The sequence below is a fragment of the Dipodomys spectabilis genome, unplaced genomic scaffold, assembly GCF_019054845.1.
Source record: "Dipodomys spectabilis isolate Male_0828 unplaced genomic scaffold, ASM1905484v1 ptg000772l, whole genome shotgun sequence".
Lineage (NCBI taxonomy): Eukaryota > Metazoa > Chordata > Mammalia > Rodentia > Heteromyidae > Dipodomys > Dipodomys spectabilis.
Genome location: NW_024871449.1, coordinates 375,254 through 398,488, shown reverse-complemented (window position 1 = coordinate 398,488; position 23,235 = coordinate 375,254). Strand labels below are relative to the sequence as shown.

Genomic DNA, 23,235 nt, shown 5'->3' with positions numbered 1-23,235 from the left:
GAGAGAGCTGTCTCCTAATCTCCACCTCATTCTGTATTTCCTACTCTGTCCACATCCATGCTGATGGAGCACAGGCAACAATGGGCAGCCGCTGAACCCCACATGACCTGAGACAGTGGCAGCAGATTCTACTCCACTTCAGGGCAAAACCCTGAAGACTACTGAGATCACTGTACCTGGACCACAGGGTATACATGTGGCTGTCCTAGGGGAGCCCCGCTGTGACTGGGCGGCTGCTTTGTTCTTTTACTAGTACTTTGTTCTTTCACTACTACTTTTAACAAAAAGAACAAGTGAGAGACAAACTATGGTTATTCAGACACTGAGACTTAGCTGACACTTTCTCAACCATGAACAAAGTGAGCCTGTCACTTTGAGGACAACCACCAGTAAACATGGGAGTTTGAGAGCAAAAATGAGCATCAGCAACATCTACATACACACCACTGGGAGTCTGACAGCCTCACAGCTTGCCTGATGTGACAGGCAGGGGCAAAATGAATGTGAGGGACATGCTGGAAGGCATGCGCAGCTCAAAACCAGAGCTTTGCATGTAATGGTCAAAATCCTACAAGAGAGCCGGACACAGCAGAGGTGTTTACAAGCAGAGCGGTGGTTCATGGATCCAGCGTGAGACACCATAGAACAAATCTCATCTCATGCAGGGCACGTGCAGCAGTCACCTGAGAACTTCGCTTTTACACACACACACACACACACACACACACACACACACACACACACACACACACACACACACACACACACACACACACACACACACACACACACACACACGGTGGGGATGCATTTCCTTCAAATGCCACCGACATAATGAAGTGAGCCACAGGCCTACAGGACACGGCTGTCCTCAGCCTCGCCAGACATGAGACTTCAGCCTATGGGCAAAGCCACCCCTCTTCTTGTCAAGTTTTTCTTCTGGAAAAATGGCTGGTTTTGCTTTTTGTTGATTTTTAATGTTAGCATATAGACAGTTTATGAGTGTTGTTTTCAACACTTCTTAGTTTGATTTCTAATGCAGTAAACAAGATACAACTCATGTAAAACAGTTCTTTGGGGTTCTATTTTTTTTTTTTTTGGTCAGTTGTGGGGCCTGAACTCTGGGCCTGGGCGCTGTCCCTCAGCTCTTCAGCTCAAGGCTAGTGTTCTACCACTTGAACCACAGCGCCGCTTCCAGTCTTTCTGCTTATGTGGTGCTGAGGAATCCAACTCAGGGCCTCATGCACTGAGCCACCTGTTAAGTGAAGGGTCTAGGACCGGAAAGGATGAGGGGCTGTTCTAAGGGTCCCTCATGCTCACAGTGTCACATGGGAATGTAAAGGACATGCCTGGCAGCCTAGGATGTTCCTCAAGACCCAGGAGCCTTTGAACAGGTCCTCCCCTCCCCTCATAGCTTGTGGGGGCTCACAGGTTAGCTTGCCTTTCTTGTTGTTTGTGTGAGTGCGCATGTGCTGTTGTTGTTGTTTTGTGCCAATATCATGGCTTATACTCAGGTCCTAGGCACTGTCCTTTAGTTTTTGGGGGTTTTTTCACTCAAGGCTAGCACTCTACCACTTGAGCCACAGTTCCCACTTTGAGCTTTTGGCTGGTTGATTGGAGATAGGAGTCTCATGGACTTTCTCACGTGGGCTGGCTTCCTCAAATCTCAGACTCCTGATTAGCCAGGATTACAGGTGTGCATTATCCATGCCCAGCTGCCTTTCTTGTTTTTGTGGATTGCTCTGCCTATTCAACAACCCTCACCCAATTCCATGCATGGAGAGACTGTCCCAAATCTAGACAGAGACCTACAGTGAGAGGTTCTAAAGGGAATAGATGACCCACAGGGCATTAGAGGTAAAGCCTTTCCTGGGGAACTAAGCCAAGGCTATTCTTCCAGCAACACCCAGAACTGCCCAAACCTAAGCAGCCTGGAGCCCAAGGGGCCATTAGCCATCAGGGAATATGTGGGACAGGGAAAATCCCAGGATAGGAGGGAGGGAGGGTTAATGGGTGGATGGGAACACAGGAAGGAAATGAACCAACAAATACCCTAGAAAACTACACACCTTCCCAGGGAAGTTTTTGTGGCAGGATGGATAATGGCCTCCAAAAATGCTCACATCCTAATTCCTGGGACAATGTAACCTTTCACAGCCCAAGGTTGATGGGAAAGAATCCTGGATTATCAGGCAAACCTGTGTACCCAAGGGTCTTTCCTTATAAGAGACAGGTGAAAGAGTTCAGAAAGAAGTCCATGGGACAATAGGAGAGGTCCAAAGCATGAACCAAGGAAAGCAGGTGTGTCTAGCCACTGGAGAAAAAAAAAAAAAAAGATGGATTGTCCTGAGCCTGGAGAAGAAACTGCCCTGCTCAGACCTGGATCATAGCTCAGTGAGACAGACTTTGGACTTCTGACCTCCATCACTGGAAAAGAATAAAGTATGCTGTTTCAAGCCACTGAGTTTGTGGTATTTTGTGATAGCAGCCACAAGATTTTCAAACAAATTCATACTGTTATCATCCATCCCCTATAAGCCAGAGCGGCCTGACCAATACCAGACTCAAAGGGACCTCTTCCTGGACGGCCTGAGGAGCAGCCTCAGCCTCATGTGGCCCGTGTTTCTGCTTGTCACTGTACTTACCACTGGCCAGCTGCTTAAAGAAGAGCCAGCCCCACGGGTGGCCCTGGCACCAGGGATGCCTTTCCCACGGCTGGCCCACCTCCTCAGCCTGAGAGCCCAGCTCCCACGACCACCTGCCCCCATACAAAACTTTACAGAAAAGTCTCCACCGGGGCTATGTTGTCATGAGAGACTGTGAGTGCCACGAGTTCTTGGTTCTCAGCAAGAATCTGTTACTCAGTAGAAATGGCCCTGGAGTGGGTAGTAGAGCTACTGGGCCAGGTGAACATTACAAAGAAGGAACTAGAAGGGCTCCATGCTTGCCGGCAAGCAAAGGTACATGAGGCCCTCCAGTGAACAGGAAGAAAAACAAAATGCACCAGCTTTGATGGATGCCCTCGTGGGAGTCAGGAGCGCACTGATCTCCCCACTGACTCTCTCACTGTTATCCCCAGCGATGGACCAGGAAACTGATGGGAGGTCCCCAGCGGGTGGCGACCGACCCTGAAGCCCAAAGCACCCTCCTCCCCACCCACCCTTTCCCAAGAGACGCTGCGGGAGGACCCCCGCCGCCCCGACGGCGCGGACCCGGGTTGGAACCCGGAGACCCTCGCCCACCGCCCTCCACACTCGCCCTCGCCCACGATCTCCCGCGCCTGGCGCCGGACGCACGCGGGACCGCCCCCCCCCCCGGGGAGATGGGCACTGGCGGCCCGAGGCTGGACGTGGCCGGGGCCTCAAGGCGCCCGGAGGCCGCAGGGGCGGGCCGGCCCGACGCCGGGCACCGAGCGCGCCGAGTGGGCTGGGGCGAGGACCGGTCCCGGGGACGTCAACGCCGCGGAGCCTCCGCGGCCCAGGCGGGCGCTGGGCGGCCCCTCCGGTGGGGGGAGCCGGGGGCCCGGAGCCCGGAGCCCGGGGATCCCGGAGCCGAGGCCGCCCGCCGGGCCCAGCCGCCCGGACCGTACCAACTGCCTCGCGGGCAGAGGGGTGCGGGGGGCCAGAGACCGGGACGCGGCCCCACCCCGCGCTCTCCCGCCGCACCCCGCAGGCGCCCGGTGCCCAGGAACTCCCGGGGTGAGCCCCCCGCACCCCAGGCCCCTCAGGCTAGTCCGACTCCGCGGGCGCCCGCGCGTCCAGGCCGCGGCCATCCTCCCCCGCGACGCACGCGCTCGTGGTTCCGCCCGCCGCCGCGAGCGCGTTACCTAGGAGACGGGCCGGCGGCGGCTGCGCCGAGAGCCACGGAGCCCGCGCTTTCGAGGAAGTCCCCGCACCACGGACGCAGCGGTCCGGCGGCCGGGACCTGGCGGAGTCACAGGCCGTGCGGGCTCGGCGCCGGCTGAGGGCTAAGCACGGCCGCCGCCACCCACGCGAGGCGCCGGGGACTGAGCCGCACTCCGGCCGAGAACCCGCGCGGCGTCACTTTTTTCGTCAAGGCCTCGGTGCCAATCAGAACCCAAGTCGAGGGGCTCCGCTCGGCGAGCGCCAGCCAATCGGCGCGGCGGCGGGCCCGTCCTGATTTGCATGGACGACCGTTCTTCCACCAATGGGAATTTGACTGGCGTGAGCGACAGCCAATGATGAGAGGGTAAGGGCGTGGCCTCGGGCGTCCCACGAGGTGAAGATGCAGCGGGCGGAACCTGCTAGAGCGAGCGGGATTCGGGGGCGCTGAAGTCTCCCGGGCAGGGCGGGAAGGAAGACCCGGAGCTGGGCGCAGGATCCGGAGCTGGACGCCCCCTCCCCAGGTGAGTACCGGGGAAGACCCCGGGCGGGCGGCGCACGACCTAGGAATTGCGCCGGGAGAGCCGTGCGGACACCGCGGTCCCCCTCCGTCTCCCCGGCCCTGCGTCCCGGCCCCCGCCGCCGTTCTCACCTCCTCTCCAGCCTCCTCACCTCCTCTCCACCGTCTCCCTCCCCCCATCCCAGCCTCCCTTTCCCCGTCTGTCATCGCCTAGCCCCTCAGCTCGCCACCCTGACCCCCAGCCGCAAACTTCACCTTTCCCCTTCATCCCCACCGCTGCCCTCTCCGCCTCCCGCAGCCTCCCCGCCCCTGGCCTGCGCGCGGCCCCGGCGAGCCGCGCTCCCAGGCGGCATCCTCTGCACCTCCCTCCCCAGTGCTCTTCAAGGCTTGTCCTTCGTCCTCGCTGCTGCCCGGTGTCCCACGGGTCCCTCGCGCATCTGTCTCTCGGGCCCTTCCATCTTGCGCTGTGGTCGCTCGCTCTCTCCACCTTGTCCCAGGACCTTGAAGGTCCCTTCCTGCACCAGTTCCCTGGGTCACCTACTCCCGCTGCCGTCCCTCAACCCCTATCCCCATCCTCAGCTTCTTCCTCCTGCCCCGACTCTGGCACCGAGCCCTTCTCCACCTCCCTACCTGCTGCTGCTGCTGCTGCTGCTGCAGGACGCAGAGCTCCGTCTGCTGCAGTAGCAGTAGCAGCAGCAGCAGAATGTACCTGCCCACCCTCCCGTCTTGGCGCATCCTTAGTGCTCCTCCTGGCATTTGTCCTGTGGGTTCCAGTGGGGGCTACCCTTTGCCTAGAACGTCCTAAGGCGCTTCCAGGTGGGAAGCTTTGGCACCTTTCCTGCCTTCTTCCTGGTCACCATCTCCCTCCCCACCCCACCCCCACTTTCCTGCCCAGCCTTACTTTGTGATTCAGCATTTTTGGGGATTTGGTAACTTTCTGTGATAGGGATCTGGGTGAAGGTAGGTGGTCTGGACCCTGAGGTTAGCAGGTCCACCTTAAAAACCAGGCCTAAACTGGCCCTGTGGAAGAGGGGCTAGTTGGGAGAGGGACTGGAGCCAAGGACCCACCAGTGGGAGATGCCTTTTCCTGCTTCCCATTTATCTGCCTGGTGCTGAACCAGATCCAGGGGGAGAGGACATAAGTAATAGCTCTTGGGGAAATGGGCTGTCAGCATTTGTGGAAATTAATACATCCACATCAGAGGAGCAAGAACACGAAGTTCAGGCCACAGCTGTCCCAGTGTCTGTTGCTCCAAAATTTCTTCTTTCTCTAGAACTCCTCCTCCTCTTCAAAAACGCCAGCTCCCCCACTGTTCTAATGCCAAGAGCAAGCTTCCACTCTGCTCTGGAAGCTGCACTGAGGCCTCCCTTTGCAGGAGTTGGGGACCTGTGTGTGAAGAGTCGCATCCAGCCACCTGATTCGCACTTGGCACACATGTCTGCTGCAGAGCACAGTCTCAGGCAGCTCATGGGCTCCTGGCCCTGAGTGTCTGCAGCATTGGGTCCTCAGCGTCCACTTGGCCTCCAAGAACCTGTCCATTCAGCCCAATCTGAGCCTCTCCAGGGAAAGCTGCCCAAGCCCACACCAGCCTCTGTAACACTGACCATGCTGCTCCAGCACAGCCCTGCCTCGAAAGCAGCCTGGGGCAGGCTTCTCTTGTACAACCCTAGCTGGGCCCCAGTGGCTCATGCCTGTAATCCTAGCTTCTCAGGAGGCTGAGATTTGAGGATCAAAATTCTAATCCAGCCCAGACTGAAAATATGAGACTCTTAACTCCAGTTAACCAGCAAAAGGCTGGAAGTGGAGGTATGGTTCAAGTGGTAGAGTGCCATTCTTGAGCTAAGGGACAGCACTCAAACCCTGAGTTCAAGCCCCAAGTACACACAGATACACACACACACACACACACACTCTCTCTCTCTCTCTCTCTCTCTCTCTCTCCACCCTTTTCTTGTTTCTACACCAATCAATAAATGACTCAAAGTAGCCTGGGGACAAAGCCAGGAAATGAGGCAAGGAGAGGGGTGGTATGGAAAAACCTGAAACCCTTTTCATGGATTTCTAGTGTTCCAAACTCCTATGGATCTAGATGTAGCACCTTGATGAGAAGAAGCATGCACAGGAGGTAGGGCCGGGCAGGACTCAGGTCTTGTGTGTTGGGGAGCTAAGAGGACTCAGATCTCTTGTGGGCTGGCCAGCTCAGAAGGTGCCATACTCTTAGGCTGGCTTCTTTCTTCTTTTCTTCTCCTTCTTCATTCACCTTTTAAACCCAAATGATGTGGGAGGTGAAAATAAGTGGCCCGAGATGGATTTGGCAGTTTCTGGTCAGGACCTGGTATCTGGGGACATAGCCAGGAGTATGTGTGTTTGGTCCTTGGCTAGATTTTCAGTGATATTCCTGTCACCTAATGTCCCAGAATTGAAGTGTTTTCTTCCAGGCCCTGCCTAGGAGTTCCTGTGGGTAGCAATCAGAAAGGACCATCTATAGAGGTGTTTAGGAGCAGAAATCCAAGAAACCAGATGGTCCCACCTTACAGTGACAATGTCCCTATAGCTTTTAAGGTCTCAGCCACGCAGCCCAGCTATCTTTTGCCTCAAAGAAGCAAAGAAAGGGCCGAAGGGCCAAAAAGCTTCTCTGAGGTCAGCAGAGGCTCTGATGGAGTAGGTCAGACTCTGTGTTTCCTACGATCCTGGGTCCAGTTCATGTCCATGGCTGTGTAAACTAGAGGAAGTAAGCAGCCCCAAGGACATCTCCAGCTGCCCTTTAGGAAGGCCCTAGTGAGGCGTCAGTGACACTCGCGGAAGAAGCCAGCATCGTCAGGTGTGTCTGAGTCACTGGAGGGCCTGGCAGTGCCACTAACCACAGCAGATTCTCGGATCTCCAGCCTTCCTGACTCGGCCTGTCCCCAACGAAAAAGCACTGTCATTCATGGCCACCCTAGTGAGGGCCATGTAGTTACAGGGAAAGCAGGAAGCTACAGCCCTGCATGGAAGGAGGAGGAGAAGGGACTTCTATTCTCCCTTCACCTCACCTTGTAAATAATTATGTCAGGTAGGCTAATGATCCTCCATGGGGAAACCGAGGCACAGGGTGTCAGTGAAACTGACCCCGGCCTCCCAGCTAGTGAAGTAACTTTAATTCCCTCCCCACCCTGCCAGGACTGGCAAGGGACCCCTGCCCCATCCAGCACATGTCAGAAATCCTCTCCTCTGTGAGGATGGGGGGGTGTCCTCTTGGGTGCTGGGGAACACAGGATCCAATTCGAGGTCCCAAGAGATATGGAGATACCTCTTTCATGAAGTAGGAAACCCTACACTGCTCTGTTCCTGGGTGACGTATCACACTCAGCACTGTGCTCATGATGCTGTCCTCATAATCCACCCCTGAGCCATCCTTCCAGTGAGTCTATGAAAAGATGGGTCCTTAGTTCCACTGAAATGAACTGTCTTGGCTCCACCAGTGCTGAAAAGGCAGAGAGTGCCGGCCCCTCCTGAGCAGAATGAAAGCCTCACACCTGGCCTTCGTCCATTTACTGTGAGTTCGCTCAAGGCTTGCTAGGTATGTGAATCTCCCAGCCCAGGTATTGTAACCAGCTGCCGAGTCTTCCTACCTTCCACCACATCCTGGGAGCTCAGATAAGAGCCTGCCTTTCTATTCCTATGCACTGAGCTCAGGGCCCAACCTGAAGGTGCCCTGTGCACATCTCAGTTTCCAGTTCATCTCCATCCAAGACAGGGTCTCAGAAGGCCTCTCTTACTCTGCCAGAATACTATATGGTCAGCTTCAGAGGCCTAAGGAATACTTCTGTAGGACGATCTACGTGTCACATGTCACAGAGCCAACCTCTATACCTGTCTTGCCTGCCTCCCATTCTGTATCTCTTTCCAGCATACAGGCACCTGCAAATAGGCTGTTTTGAGCCTGTGATGGTTGCAGATAAAGTAGGACTAGAAAAGGAAAAAAATCTAGAAAGAGGATGAAGACCATTTCCCTCAACTTCCCACTTGTACCCTAGCCCCAGTTAGAAGAATTTCCCTCCCTGTGATCTTGCTGAGCTATTGAGATCCATCACCCAACTTAACTGCTGAAGGCTGGGTGTCTCAGTCTGTTTTCAATTGCTATATCAGTGTACCTGAGACTGGGTAATTTATAAAGAACAAAAGCGAGCCAGGTGCCAGTGGCTTATGCCTGTGATGCTAGCTACTCCGGAGGCTGAGACCCGAGGATCATGGTTTGAAGCCAGCCCAGGCAGGAAAGTCTATGAGACTCTTACCTCCAATGAACCAGCAAAAAGCTGGAAGTGGAGCTGTGACTCAAGTGATAAGAGTGCCAGCTTTGAACAAAAAAGGCCAGGGACAGTGTCCAGGGCCTGAGTTCAAACCCTAGAACTGGCACAAAAAAAATAGAATGGACTTGCTCAGTTTCCTGGAGGCTGTGAGGCCCCAGAGCACAGCAGAGGCATGTGGCGATGCTCTCGCATCCTAATGTGACAGATGGTCTCATGTGACCGGATCACGTGACCAGATCGACAAAGCCAGAGTAGTCTGCTTGGGTCTCTCTTCACCTTACAAAGCCACCAATTCCTAATTGTTACCCCACCTCCAAAAACCATGGATGTATGAATCTGAAGATTAATCTTCCAACGCGTGAACCTTGCCATGCACTTCAGCCGTCAGCCATACCAGCAGCTTGCTTCTTCCCAGTTCTCTGGACCACATTCACGTGGCTCATGAGGGCGGGGTTTCCCTAGTGCTCAAGTGGCTTGTGGGGCCCTGTAGACAGCAATGTCCTTGACCTTGTACACACAGTGGTCCTTGGTCCCCAGCCTCAGCCCCTTACCCTTGTGGACAGTTAGTTTCCAGGTCTCTAACTTTCTTGTCCCCCCAGGCTGCAGGATTCCATTTTTCTGCCTCCCTTGATTTGGATTGGCCCCTCAAGAGCTGGCATTTGGGACAGTTCCTGGGCTCAGTAGATGTCAGCTTCTCCCCCTCCCAAGCACTAAATCCCAATTATGACTCCAGCTGGAGCCCAACCTGGTCCCAAGGAGCTCAGGAGCCCTAGAGCAGAGTGAGTTGAGTTCCCTCTAGAGTTAGAGAGCTTACCCAGGACTCAAAGTGGGTAGAGCCCTGCAAAGAGCCTGAGAGACTCAGATGATTGCTTCCAGGGTGGACAGGAAAGGAGCAAGCAGAGGAAAGAAAGCCTGTTGCCCTGGCCAGTGCGAGCAGCCTCCCTGGGACCAAAGGATCACTGCGCTCTTGCCTCAGGCCTGGAGGACCAGCAAGCTGGCCATCTCCCGATCTGCCCACCCGGGGCTGCCCAGCAGCCCAGTGGTGGCACTGACGGAGCTGCAGAACCATGCTCTGAGCATATTCCCTCCTTCACCATGGGTGTGTTTCCATCTTCCATCCCTTGATGGCTTCGTGATCCTTCAGGGCAAGACCCTGATGTCCACAAAGTGTCAAGCCCAGGATCTAGTTTGTTCTAGAACAGACTCACGGTGGTGGAAGGGACTCTGCTTCCCTTCCCTTCCTTTCTATATGCAGGAGGGCCAGAAATATAAAACTAGAATGAGCAGACAAAATGATGAGCCCATGCATTGAAAAACAAATTCAAAATGTTACCGAAAGCCAATCAATATGGACAATGAGTAAAGGCCTTTCTTGGCCTATGATGGATGAAGGCAGGTGTTTGAAGAGCTGACGGTGAGCAAGATCACCCAGCTGTAGGCTCTGTGGGCTAAGAGCCAGGAAGGGGATGTGGAAACCACAGGACAGAATATCCTGCTAGTGGGGAAGGAGAGATGGCGGAGAAATGGAGCGGAGTCATTGAATGCAGACTGTAAAGTCAGGTAGGGTTGTGGTGGGCAGAATTGGGGAAGGACTGCTGAGCGGAGGTCCGTAGGGGAAAGGCCTCACCATACCTGGACCCAGGTCCCTACCACTATGGTGTCAATGTCAGCTTGTTCTCTCCTCACCAAACATCCTTTGCCCATTCCACTTGTGCAGAAACAAGTCCTGAAACTCGGACTGACTCCCTGAGATCTCCTTGGAGCCAGGGCTCCAAGGCAAGCCATCCAGACCCCATGTTTGCTCTGTCAACCTCTGGACGGACCCTGCTGCCTCTTGAGAGTTTGGTAATGGAAGAAAAGGAAATGATGGGGAGGGGGAGGTGCTGCATCCCAGGGGTACAGGCTGCACCAAAGAGTGACTTCTCTTTTCCCACCAGTGGTGCACCCTTGTGTCCGTCCTCCTGTAGGCTGTTCCCATGATGCATTGCTCTGTTTCCTGATAGGGGCAGGGGTTATTTCTGGGCACACTCATGGTCTAGAGGGCCATGGCTCATCCCTTCATCCTCAGTAGTTCTGCATAATGCAACCACACAGAGCTCTGGAAGATGCCTGTGTGCCATTAACCTTCAGGGGCCTGGCCCGCCTCCCAGGGGTCCCCAGGCAACTGGATGGGGACTATTTCAGGGTTCCATGCTCTGAGAAACACTTCCTGGTTCTTTGAGTGTGTTGATGGACTTTCCTGCCTCCTCTCTTTCAAGAGGCACTGCTTTTCTGACAGGTGAAGCTCTAGGGAGAAGAGTTCTGCTAGGGTTTCTGTGGTTCTTAGGAATGTGTGGAATCCACATCCAACCGAAATGGCCAGCTAGCATTTATCAGCTTTGACCTGTTGTATCCCAAAGGCATATTAGTAAGAAACTGTTGTTAGCTCCTTAGGCTCTGGGAACATGGTTTCTTAGGGCTGATCAACTGAGCATTTCATTTAGGCCAGAGCTGTGTAGAGGAATAGCCCACCTGTGCCAGTTGTGCCCTGTCAGTCTGTGCCTACTCCCACTGCGTCTCGGCTGTGTGAATCCTACTGCACTACTTCCCTTCTCTCCCCACTCTGGTCTCTGCTGCACCCGCTCTGCGGGGGGGATGGGGGGGGGCGGGCTGGAGAGGGGGAGAGGGTATTGCCTTTCCCTGGCAATGACTACAGGATATTTTTAGTCACCCAAGCTAGGAGGCATTCAGGTATCATGGGGAGGAAACCCAGAGTCAGCCTGTCCCCTTCCTCCTGCAGAGGACATGGCACCCCAGAGCAAGAATTGCACATCGCAACCCACAGGCCCCTTTCCATGGGGACCCAGGTGTGCGCCGCCCCTCGCAGGAGGTCAGGAAGGAGCATCCTTGTTTACATCCTGCTCTTAGGCAGCCAGGTGCTCGAGGGACCCCAACACCCTGCACTAGGCACCTGGGCGCCCAGAACGCTGCCTCTGACAGTTACAGTGGGGCCTGAAGTAGAACAGGAGAACACACACACACACACAGTTCAATAGAGGGCAGTATTCAGGTTGGGCTGGCCATTGGAGCCTGGTGTTGCCCCAGGAGCTGCAGTGACGCGTGGACAGCTTTCCCTCTCCCAGCCTGTGGCTGGGGACTGTCACTCACTCCCTGGACCCACAAACCAAGGGTATGGACAAGGGTCGCTGTCCTTCGGGGTGATGGAGGTACAGAAAGAGGCGAATGGTCCATGCCATGTGGGCAGGTCTGCATCCCAGTGGGCATGATAGGGCTGTGTCCGAACAGCATAGTCAGGAGGGAGGAGGTAGTGTGAGAGGACCAGCACAGGGAGGCGGGCACCATGAGACCAGAAGGGCCTAGCTGCGTAAGACAAGATCTTGGTCCACGAATGTCTTTAGAAGATGTCCAGTCTCCTCAGTGGCTGAACTGGATCACTTGCCCAGCCTGTGGGGGAATAAAACCAGATCAGGGTCACCCACCTGGAGGCCCATACGGCCCTTCAGGAAGGTCATAGGTCCGCTGATCACTGCGGTCCCACCAGACACACACATGCAGAGCCATGTGCTGGGCTGGGCCTTCCCCCACTACTTCGCCCACAGCAGAAAGTTCTGGCAAAGCCTGCTGGGTGCTTCTTGGGGGTACTGAGGGAGGCTTCTCCCCTCCCCTCTAGTAGCCAGTAACCACAGCAACCATGGGGAGCTGCTGGTGTGTCCCAGCCACCTGCTGGGTTGTATGGGTGCCGAGGCCTGGCCAGGACCCAGGGTACACCATGTGGGTCCCTGGGGAGTCTCAGGGGTGGAGGGATCCTGAGCCAGGGGACCCCCCCCCCAGCCTCAGCAGGGAACAACAGGACACCTGTCACCAGGCTTGGCAGAATGGCTGGTTCCTAATGTATCCCCAAACCCAGCTTATTTCATCTGGCCCCATGGGGCTGAGGTCCAGGAATCCCATAGCCAAGGACCTCAGACTCATCCACTCCATGCTGGGAGGCCAGCCTCCTCACTTCAGAGAGGAGATGGGCTGGGTCGAGACGCTCCGTGTGGGTGGAGCCCAGGCCACAGTTCAGCTCCCTGATTGCATCGTGGGCTTCTCACCAGGTATGCCCAGTCGTGGTCATCTCTTCTGATGTCCAGCCCCACCCGGACTGTGGGTCTGTGGGTCATCCCCATCACCCTTTGTGGAGCCAACCTGGATGAGATAGCCCACCACCCAACACAGGACAGTCAGAGAAGGGAGCCCCCTCCCCCCAGAGACACCAGCCCAGTCCCAGATCCTGTCCCTTTCTAAGCCAGACAGCCGGGCTCCAGCCTCCAAGGAGCCAGTGCTAGGAGCAACCCACCATGAAGTACAGGCAGAAGGGCTACCTTCCCACTCATGGACCCAGGCTGATTTCGCAGGACCCCCTCCCCAGCCCAGGCTGATAATCAAGGCTCTGGGCTCCAGAGAGAAGTAAACACCACAACCCTGGTAGGCCTCCCCCCCCCCCCCAAACGAGCTCACTTGTCATGTTCCAAGCTGGGTTCCCTGTGTGCCGGCACAGACCTCCCCACGGGCTCCAAACTTCCTCTACCCTGGGAGAAAAGCATCAGACCAGGGAGGGCCAGAGGGTCCCTGGCCCCTCATTCTGCCAGCCCCACCTCCCCCCGCCACCCCCCTTCTAGGACACAGCCCTGTCCCAAACACTCTGGGCCACAGGCAGCAACCCAGGAGAGGCAGTGACAGCCACCACCCTGGGGCTCACTGCTCAGCAAGGGATGGCAGGAGGCAGGAAGGCACCCCTGAGCCAAAGCTGCACCCAGACCCGATGCATGGTGCCTGCAGACACCTGTCCCTGGAGCTGGCATGAGGGCAGTGGGCTCTCCGCCTTCCCATCGGGCAGCCTCAGCCTTGGCACAGTGTTGAGCTTGGTCTGCCCCAAACAGGCACTCAATTATGAGTTTGATTCCACTGCAGAAGCCATCCCAGGGCGTCCAGATCAAGGGTTCCAAGATGGCAGACAGAGAAAGCCAAGGGCCTCTGGCAGATGCCCAAGCTTAAAGGAGATGCTGTTGACATTGACTGCGATGGTTACTAGTCACTGTTTGTTTTGGCAACTGGCATTTGTAGAGGGCTTACTCTCTGTCAGGCCAACCGCTTAACACTATGTATTTTCTCTTAGACTTCCCGCTCCCTTCAGGGGGTCCTGACTGTTGCTCCGGTGAGAACAGGTCCTGCATCTTATCTGAGTCACATAGCTAACAAAGGCTACATGAAGGCCCAGCTCCAGCAGGCATACTTGCTGCTACTCTGGCAAGCTGAGCCTCAGTAGGGAGGCTCCTCCGGCCTCCCTACCCATGGAGTCTGTCTGCTTTCCTTCCTTCCTTCCTTCCTTCCTTCCTTCCTTCCTTCCTTCCTTCCTTCCTTCCTACCTTCCCTTCTTTTTTTGCAAGTTGTGGAGCTTGAACTCAGGGCCCTGTCCTTGAGCCTCTCAGTGTTCAAGGCTAGTGCTCTATCACTTGAGCCACAGCACCACTTCTGGCCTTTTCTGTGTATGTGGTACTGAGAATCGAACCCAGGGCTTCATGCATGCTAGGCAAGCACTCTGCCACTAAGCCACATTCCCATTCCGTGGAGATTGTTTCTTAACCTGCTCCACTAGAAAAGGAGTCCCTGAGGTAAAGGCAGGATGCCCTCACCTGTCCCCTTGTAACATCTGCGATACCTCCCTCCTCCCTCCATCCTCCGCTGTAGCAGGACTTGCCCAGAGCCTCAGGCGTGGCTGCATGCATCCACCTGCACTGAACACACACATTTCTTCTTCTCATTATTCCATGCAAGGCTACTGTGAACATTCCTGTGGGTCTTCCTTGATTTCCTCTCTTGACCCGATAGGATACATCACGTTACCTGGGTGGGACCTCGGAACCCAGGGCTGTCAACCTGTGCTGCCCAGCTACTCTCCCCAAACCCAGACCTGCTCTGCCTCCTGGCAGTAGCTTCACTGCAGCCTTGCCAGCCTCCAACATGTTGGTTTGCAAGTATATTTCCCTCTTAATTATGTGATGGCCAAGTGCAGGGCCGGATGGGTTTCCTTCACATATCTCTTTACTCAGTGGAGGCTTTAATGGGTGTGGTAGAGTAAAGCTGGCTTTCAAATTGCTGGTATAGTGCTGCACAGACCAGACATTAATCTTTCATGGCTCTGTCACGTGGTGAAACAATGGTAATCCTCTTTGAAACTGTTATTTATTCTTACTGTCCCCTGGAGATCAGGGAGGAGCCCCGGTGTGCTGGGTTTACACAAGGAGAGTCACTTCACACACACACACACACACACACACACACAGGACAGGGTACAGAGGGATGGAGGTGGGGCCAGCAGAGATCCAGACCCCACTAATAGGTCACTTCCCCCAGAGAGGCCATTTCTCTGCATCCATACAGCCTGCCAAGGTTAGAGGGCAGTTAAGACTAAGTAGACTCAGAGTGGAGAGCTGTCTATAATCCCAGCTACTTGAAAGAAGGATCATAGTTCCAGGCTAGTCTGGACACACACACACACACACACACACACACACACACACACACACACACACACAAAATGAGTGAAACCCCATCTCAATCAACAGGTCAGGCCTAGTGGTATCTGTCTGTGGTCCCAGCTGCTTGGAGGATGAGGATTCGGATAATGGTCCTAGGCTGGCCCAGGCAAAAACGCAAGACCCTACCTGAAAAATAACCAAAGCAAAAAGGCCTGGGGCATAGCTCAAGCGGTGGAGCATCTGCCTAGCGCGTGCAAGACCTCGAGTTAAAAAAAGTGCGTGAGTCCCCATCCTGAAAACACTAAGCGGAAACTACCAGCCGTACATAAGCAATTTGTAACTCTTAAGTAACTGCTAGTATATTGTGGTAATTATTGTACTTGCGCATGTCTTACTCTGTCTAGTTTGTAAATTAAGCCTTGTCTTAGGTATACATGTAGAGGGGAAAGGAGGCATATGGAGGGTTTGATGCTATGGGAAGTCCCACGCAGCCATGGGGCTCTCCCAGCTCAGGAGCCCAGGATCGAAGGGTAGGCTGGGCCCTGCCTGGTTCTGTGGGGAAGCACTGCCTCCCTATCACGTGTGCCGTGTGTGTGTGTGTGTGTGTGTGTGTGTCTGTGTCTGTGTCTGTGTGTGTGTGTGTGTCTGTATGTGTGTGTGTCTGTGTGTCTGTCTGTATCTGAGTCTGTGTGTGTCCCCTTTGCCTGTTCTTATGACATGTGTCACTGGAAGTTCTCTTGCCCAAATCCTGCATGATCTGAAACACAAGATTCTTAAACACCTGCTTTACTAAGGAAGGTCACGCTCACAGGCATCTGGCTAGGACTGGGACGAGTCTTTTAGGGGACATACAGTGCACTATAGCAAGGTGTCTGCTCCTGATTCTCACCCCCAACCCTAGTGCTCCCTGCTAAAGCTTCTGTGGTCTAGGATTCCTTTTCCTTTGTCGGGGAAGGGAGTGTTTACAAATCAGGTGTGGCTGGCATGGGGAGGGTGGCTGGTGAAATGTGGGAGTCCAGTGTTGTCCTGGCAGACTAACCGCAGAAGCTGCTGGTGGTGGTAGTGTATGGCTATAGTCCGAGCTACCCGGGGGCTGAAGCAGGATAGCATGAGACCGGTGTGGACCCTACAGCAAGACCGTATCTCAAAAGACAAAAATGAAAACCCAGGCATGGGCCCAGAGCCAGGGCTGAGCACACACCCTGTGACAAGGAGTGGGGCTTATCCTGGGGTCTCCTCAGCTCACCCCGCTGGTGGGTTTAGAAGGCAGGGATCCCCCTCCTGGTTCGGGTGCTCAGCAGCCCTGAGAGTGGTGGGAAGGCCTGGCCTGCCTTTCATCCCATGTAAAGCTGAGACAGGTTGCTGCTCCCATGGGTGCAGAATGGGGACACTTAGGAGAAGCACCGCCAGGGTGCCAGCCAGTCTTTTCCCTGGAGAGAAGACCCCAGGCTGGGCATTTTAGGGACTCTGTCCTGGGCACCCCTAGAAAACAGGATAACGTCAGGTGCAAAGGCAGATCCGCCAGCCATGGCCCCTGGATGATATCTGATTGCTAGCTAGCTGCTGACTGCCCTCTGCCAGTGGAACCAGTCGTTGACCCCGTTTCTTCCAGGGATCACAGTTGAAGGCCACCTCTTGAGCATTAGGAGCTGCCAGGATCGTGGGTAAGGGTGAGGTCAGCTGAGCACCAGGCTCAGGAGCAGCGGTGACGAGCAGTCACCCACTCCCCTGCCCGGCACTGTGCCAGGCACCATGAGGGACACAGTGGCCAGAGGGTCCCTGCACGGGGCTGCCCAGCGAGGTGCCTGTCTAGACAGTGGCCAGAGGGTCCCCGCACGGGGCTGCCCAGCAAGGTGCCTGTCTAGACACAGGGTTCCAGCTATCCCCAGAAACTCACATCATTGGGGTCCAATGGCAGCACCTACCACTCTCCACTCACGGCTCCCCTCCTAGCCACTACATGGAGGTACAACCCCCGCCAGGTGTGGAGAGGGAGGACCCACAACACATCAGAACTGAGTGTCTGGGGGACTGTGTGGCAGCGTGATGACACAAGAAGACATCTAATGGCCACCCGTGTAAAGCGACTCTCCCCCTGAAACTGCCCAGCTCGTAACCACCAGAACACTGCCCTCTCCCCCCTCCCCCACCCTCTGTGACCCAGAACAACTCCATCCATCCCATCCACTGTCCATCTGTCCGGCAGGCTGCCCTGCCTGCCTTGCTGAGTCAGGTTCTGGAACACAGTCGCGGGGAAAGGATTCTGGCTTCCTCCCCACCCCCACTGGGTTTTTCCTGCTTTGGCTCACTTAAAAATCTCAATCCAGCCATGAGAGGAGACTCAGCATTTTCTTTATCCCTTTATGGTGAAAGCTTCAGAAAGGAGCTGGAGAGGCCAGGCTTTGCAGATAACAGTCCGATGGTCTTACAGTGCCAGGAGGGAGGTGTACCCTTCCCTGTGCTGCCCGCCCCTCCCCTGCCCTGCACACCCCCTCCCTCAGCCCAACTCATTGATCCTAGCAATCGAGGTGAGGTGGAGGTTCTATCTGGGAGGGACAGCTGGTCGGGAGGGCTGAGGATGCTGCTCGGCTTTGCTTCACTGCTTCGTGGGAGGGAGGGGGAGTTGATGAGAGGCAAGTGGGGGATGGGGGGACAGGAGGCGGGGCTTCACCTGGACCCCCACTCTGGCACGAGTAGGGAGAGGATTCTGGAGGTGGGCCATGAAGGCCCCACAGACAGGTTTCTGTTTGGTATGAAAGGCAAGCTTGGATTTCGCAAAGAAGACTGAGTTTAGTCTACTTCTGGCGTGCCAGCTCCGCCAGCTCCCCCTGCTCTTGGGCCAGTCCTGCCCCTGAGGGCAGGGCTCCCTGGATCCTCCCCATGTCCTCTCTGAAAACTCTCAGGACAAGACACCAGGGGGTCGTGAAGGGGAAGTTATGGGAAAGGGGGTGCCAGGAGGCCCCCTCAGAGCGATGCCTGGAGATGCCCCCCACCCTGGCGATGCCTGGAAATCTCACACTACCTGTGTTTAACCCTTGGCTATCCTGGAGCTTGTTGTAGGAAACCCAGGCCTTTGGCTATCTGGTGGAAAGTGTCTCTCTTGACTGTGGCCAGGGCCAGACAGCCTGCCCCATTCCCCTGGGAGTAGCCACAGTAAGAGCTGCTAGACAAGAAACCCATCTTGCCAGGCGCCGGTGGCTCAAGCCTCTCATCCTAGCTACTCAGGAGGCTGAGATCTGAGGATCATGGTTCAAAGCCAGCCTGGGCAGGAAACTCTGTGAAACTCTTATCTCTGATAAACCATCAGAAAACCAGAAGTGGCACCGTAGCTCAAGTGGTAGAGAGCTCGCCTTGAGCTGAAGAGCTGAGGGACAGCGCCCAAGCCCAGAGTTCAAGCCCCACGACTGACAAAAAAAGAAAGAAACTCATCTCATCCAGGCCCCAAGGAGCAAAGCAATGACACCTTCCACGGACTCCAGGGATCCTTGGGTCACACTCCCCCTCCACATTTGAAACCGGCGTTGGCTGTACATTGGCATTTTTGGAGATGATGACAGTGCAGCTGGCCACCCCATCCTTGGGGGGGTCCTGGGCCTGGGTCTTCACCCATACTGTGGAATAGAATGAGGTGTGGCTCGGGACAGCAGGGAAGATTTAGTCCCCTTCACAGGCAGAGAAGCCCAGCGATACCCATCTCACCTAGCAAGGGTGGAGCAAGGCAGTGCAGGGGCGGCTCTTCCCCCAGCTGAGCAGACAGTGGGCATCTCGAGCAGTGGGTGGAGTGGGCCTGGGCACGTGCATGTGTGTGCTTGTTTACACGTGCACGCTTGCCCACATTCATCCTCCGCAACCCAGAGCTTCTCACCAGGGCTGGCCTGGAACACCGTGTCCTGCCTGAGTTCCGGTCTCTCCATCCCTCCTTTCTCATCACCAGCCTCCTGTGAAGGGAGGAACTCTGGCACACTTTCACAAAGGGGGATATAAATTTAGTTTTAAAGTGGAAGGTGACCCGGTCTACCCGTTCGACTGTGAGGTCCCACTGTGGGTTGAACGTTCCTTCCCCCGGGAGTGCTGGCAATGAGGTCACGGGGGCTGTGGTCACCGGGGAGCCGCTTTGGCACTGGCTTCCTCTTTGCCTCTTCCTCCCGGGCGAGTATTTTGGTCGTGGCCTCTCTTCTTAGGATTTGGGTCGTGTGTGTACCACCAGCCCTATTTCTTTGTTTGTGTTTTCCTTTTAGTTAGTTGAACTTATTTCTGGGATTTATTTTGAAATGAAACGTAATGGTTGTTACAATAAAGAGAAAACCAGCATTAGTTATCCTTAAGAGGAAACTAAAGTTAACCAGAATAAGCAAGATATAAATTCCACCTGTCCCCACACCTCTGTCCTCCATTCCTTGAGTTCACAGGTGGAATGCCTAGCCAAAGGTCATCCCCATTGTCAAGGGCAAGTTGAGGAGGAGATGGGCATAAGGGAAGCGCAGTCAGCCCTATACACCTTGACTTGGCTGGGAGAGGCTTTGTGGGTGCCTCGGGGCTGGGCTAGCATTCGGGCATGGAAGATGTAAACCAGCAAGCGGAGAGAACGTTGTTCTTCGCTTAAGTCTACGACAGACTGGCAGCAGGCTCATTAAAAGCATTGGCCTTGCATTCGGTGGGCCTGCCCCGGCTCTCTGTTCTTTCAGAAGAGGCAGGTAGTCAAGGCATTGGAATTAGACAGTGACTTCTTCCGTGTTGCTGCCCATCCCAGGGGCACACCGCAAAGAATGTGGGGTGACTGATCCAGACCTGAGGCAGGGCCTCTGCAGTGGACCTGAGAGCAGGAGATTCCTCACAGACAGATTCAGCATATCTCCCAGGGAGGAGTGAGGGCCCAGGACAGCCTAGGTCCAGAAGCAAGAGGGAGAGGGGCAGATAAGTATGTCTGAGCCAGGTGGTCAGGAGGGGCAGAGAGGGGATTGAGAGCTGGAAAGGGAGATGGGGCCGGCTGTGAACAGCTCTCAATGCCAAACTGACATTGGGCTGGCTGCTAAGCGCCCCAGACAGCCACAAGGACTTTCAGGAAGGATGTAACGTAAGAGATCTAATGTGGAGGATCGAAGTGGGTCACTGGTGACAGGTGGACAACTCTTCCTCAGGCAGCAGCTGCAAAGACAAGCAGGAGAGATAGGCAAGAGAAGGAATGCTCCAGGGTTAGAGGCGTGAATGGATCCAATACCTGGATTGCAGGGCAGAGGGGTGACGGCTGGCCCAGCCTGGGCCCTTGGATATGGAGACGAGAACGGAAGCTAGAGGGGCAAAGCATTGTCTTGAGGGTACGATTCCAAGAGCAGAGACTGCCAACATCAGGAGTGCTTGGCAGAGGAAAGAGCTGACTCAGGATGGTGGAGGAGGAGATGGTGATGAGGAAGGAGGTCGTGGTAGCGTTGATAGAGGTAGAAGGGGTAGTGGTAGAGTTGGAGACGGTAAAGGTGGTGGTGACAGAGTCGGAGATGGCAGCTGTCGAGGTGGTGGAGATGGCCACGGTGATGGTAGAGATGGTGGCGGCAGGAATTGGAGATTCAAGTGGAGATAGAGGTGGTGGTGCTGAAGATGGTTGTAGAGATGGTGGAATGGAAGTAGAGGTGGGGTTCGTGTGTGTGTGTATCTGCGTGTGTGTATGCCCATCCGTGTCTACCATGAGATGCCTGGCTCTCCGGGGGACTTGACGTGTTGGCGTCACCCTGGTGGGTGACTGCAGATCTGGCAGAGCCCGTCCACAGTCTGAATGCCTGTACAGCTGCCCTCCCACCAGGAGCTCCTCAGAAGAGGCTACAGCTGTTGCAGGACACCCTCTATCTCTGCAGGAGGAACAGCTAGAACATGACCTCCCATGGCGCCCTCTCCCTCCGCCCTGCTGGGCTTCAGCCTCGCGCTGCCCCTGGTGCTAGGTGTAAGCCCACAGCTGCTGGTGTGCTGCAGGCCGAGCACACCCAGGTGCATTCAGCAAAGGCGCACTGGGCGCCCGAGCAGGTGTCACCCCTATTCTGAGCACAAAGGGATCCACAACAAGAAACCAGACAAACCCCTCTGGGGCTCACCATCAAGTGGAGGTCCTCAGTGAGCAGTGCTCGCAGGCTAAGTATGTCCAGCCGAAGAAGGACCTGTGCACCTGGCAAAGGGCCTGTGGCACAAGAGAAAACTGTTCTGGCCAAGAGGTAAGGAGAAGCCCAGAGGGAAGACACCAGGAGCAGAGCAGCCTGGACACGCCTACCACTGGCTCAGGGCCTCCCCCAGCTGGGGAACTGAAAACTGGGGAGCCACCTGCAGGCCTGTCTTCTCCCATATTCCTCTTTGGCCTACCCGTGGGCCTTCGGCTCCAACATAACAGATTCACCAATCTTTGGTCACCTCCTCCTCCTCTGCTTGACCCAGGCTTCCACAAATCCTACCCAGAATGTTCCCGTTTCCTAGCCAGTCAGCGCACTCCCTGGAAAAACTCCAGCTGTTGTTTCCTTTGGCCTTGGATGTCTGTACTCATGACAGCCGAGGACCGTGGTTTGGAGGATAGACTTCCAGAACTGCCACTCACTGGGTGACCAAGGCAGGCTGACTTAGCCCTTCCAAGCCTCAGTTTCCACAGATGTCATCTGTGGCGAGAGTAATAACCTCACAGGATTTGGGACAAGAATAAACGCAGAAATGCCAGTCCTTGCCCAAGGTCTCTCTGGGACCGCCCAGGACACCTGAAGTTCCGGTGCCCATCGCTGCACAGGCCAGGAGCTGCTATTCGGGAAAAATCACTTCTCCTCACTCTGTGTCCCTCAGAGGAGACATTCTGGATGTCTCTAGACCCTAGCCATTCTCAATACCGGGCCCCAAAGGCCCAGCCTTTCCCCCAGGTCTGTGCCATCCCAACATCGAGAGGATGAGGCCACACCCCGGTCCTGCAAAGGGCAGGCTGGTGTCCCGGAGGCCGGGGCCTCTCCTTGGCTCATGCTCTCCAGGTACCCAGCTCATCTGTCATAATCACGAGATAACACAGGCAGGGTTTAAAAATACAACGCTCATTTAATTCAGCACAGGAGCAAGAAAGGGAACACACAGTCTGTATGAGCAACTCAAATCAAAAATAAATGAGGCAAAAAGAATCTCCCAAAATAGTGCGGCATTAGCGGCAGAAGCCTGCGTGGCACAGCCAGCTGTCCTCCGTGCTCTGCCGAGGCGTGGCGTGGCAGAGAGATTGGGAAGATGTCTTTATCGTGTTTACTCCGGAAGAGATTAATCAGGCCCATGATCCAGCGATAAACGAGAATTACTAGCAGAGTAAAAGGGGGGCAGTGAGAATGGCTCAGGACACCAAGGGGAGGGCCCCGGCACTCACTGCCTCCCCCTCACCCTGCTGAGCAGTGGGGCCGAGGACCCAGCCAGGACTCAACCCAGCAGCACCGCGCTCATCTAGCCAGGACATTGCTACTTTGATCTTTGAGTTCCCCTTCCAGCCTCACCCTAGAGAGGGCTGTGTCTTGACAAGCAGCATATCAAGTATGTGGATCTCATGAGGATTTGTACTTTAGTCTTAATTTTACTAACATGTGATTAGGGATCTACCAATTACAACTCAAGGGCTTACTCTGGCCCGCCTCCTGTTTGGGTAAATAAAGATTTATTGGAACATGCTTCTATTTACACATTGTCTCTAGCTACTTTTGCACCCTAGTGTTGAGTATTCACCAAGGAGCAGCAAGGCCTAAACTGATCACACACTGGCCTGCGTTGTAAAAGTTCTCCATTTTTTTGTAGGTTTTTTTTTTTTTTTTTTGCCAGAGATATTTTGGATTGTATATTTAAGTATCCTAGGGGTAGCCTCTTGTACACTAATGACAACCTCTAGTTTGTTGGCCTGTTTGGTGGTGTTTTTTGATTTGGGACTTTAGAGGAATTATCTTGAGATGGATATGTAGATGTAGATACGTGGATAATTAGGTTTGTCTTTTTTTGTTGGTGGTGGTGGTGGTCGTGGGGCTTGAACTCTGGGCCTAGGCACTATCCCTGTGCTCTTCAGCTCAAGGCGAGCGCTCTA

The 23,235-nt window shown here is 55.0% G+C and overlaps 2 protein-coding genes across 2 annotated transcripts in view; one reads left to right on the top strand and one right to left on the bottom strand.

Annotated features, from left to right (window-relative positions):
- Positions 1-3,875, bottom strand: part of Nphp4 (nephrocystin 4) — a 95,976-nt gene extending 92,101 nt beyond the window's left edge. The window contains exon 1 of the mRNA XM_042672807.1: positions 3,827-3,875. The gene's annotated coding sequence lies outside the window, so the exon portion shown is untranslated. The remainder of the gene's footprint in view (positions 1-3,826) is intronic.
- Positions 3,876-4,243: 368 nt separating this feature from the next.
- Kcnab2 (potassium voltage-gated channel subfamily A regulatory beta subunit 2) overlaps positions 4,244-23,235 on the top strand; it is a 78,630-nt gene continuing 59,638 nt past the window's right edge. The window contains exon 1 of the mRNA XM_042672798.1: positions 4,244-4,366. The gene's annotated coding sequence lies outside the window, so the exon portion shown is untranslated. The remainder of the gene's footprint in view (positions 4,367-23,235) is intronic.